We start from the raw sequence: 1,134 nt of genomic DNA, 5'->3' as shown, positions 1-1,134 counted from the left end.
GGGGGGGGTAAAATCCATATTAAATTCAAAACTTCCCTTATACATTGTACTAGATCTAGTAAAATTTTAGTCCAAACTGTTGATGTCTAAACAGAGAAGGTGCCAGTATGAATATTTGACCAAAATACTCTTTCATGTTACGAATTATGGTTGCGAGTGGCTTTTTAATACGTGCCAGACCTTGATAGAACTATATTGTTTACCTTTTTTTCTTTTTTTTTAAAGGTTAGAAGAGGGTGGGGGCGTATTTTGGTAAAGAGATATCCAATTAAAGTGTTTAGACGACTATAAAACAGATACAAAATGCATAGTAATGCAACTTCAGTTTAAATGTTATTTTGGGGAACCATAGACTGTCTTCAATAACCTATCAAATTCAAAGTGAAGAGTGTTTTGTCTTAAGTTACAGTGGTATTTTGTGGAGCCATACAAAGCCCCATCTCCGAGTCTGTGCCGAGAGACGATGGTCGATTGCCTTGACACGACTTGGGCGGAAGTGGGGGAGTCATTTGAAAAACGAGCGGGGGATGAGAGGGTTGCCATATTGGCTTCGGGCTTCTGGTGTTCACAGCAGCCGAAAAACAAGAGTCAGTGTGCCCAAGTTTTAAAAAAATTTTCTTAGAGGGGGAAATCTTCCATTTGGATAGTAACTGCAGCGTATTTTTCGTGGTGTACTAGCTGAAGTTTCCGTCCTTTTCAAGTTGTTGTTTGGAAGAGATCGTCAACATAAGCTCACAGACTTATGTGAGTGTTACGTAAGATAATTATGATTACGTATAAATGATTTTCTTCTCAAGAGATTAACAATGCCAGCATCTGTGGTGTAGCAGATAGGCTCTTCACCGTCGCACGCAGACGTCCCTACTGCGATTCCCGTATGAGCACAATTTTTGTCGTGTATATATCCGTCTTTCTGATGGGATGTTACATCCCTCTCAGTCCGGTTGGCAGGTTGGTCCTGACAAGTAGGATCGAAACCTGCCTCCAGCAAAACTTTTAGTGCCAACATTCTGAAATAGAGAGTATGATTATTTAGATATTCCTCATACCTTGTCGTATTAATTTATTTCTATTTTAATTTTAATTTTAATTTTTTAAATTTTTTTTTATTGTTTTTAAATTATTATTTTTGGG

The sequence above is a fragment of the Aplysia californica genome, unplaced genomic scaffold, assembly GCF_000002075.1.
Source record: "Aplysia californica isolate F4 #8 unplaced genomic scaffold, AplCal3.0 scaffold00100, whole genome shotgun sequence".
NCBI lineage: Eukaryota > Metazoa > Mollusca > Gastropoda > Aplysiida > Aplysiidae > Aplysia > Aplysia californica.
The sequence above is the reverse complement of the archived record's forward strand: the minus strand, read 5'-3'. Positions refer to the sequence as shown.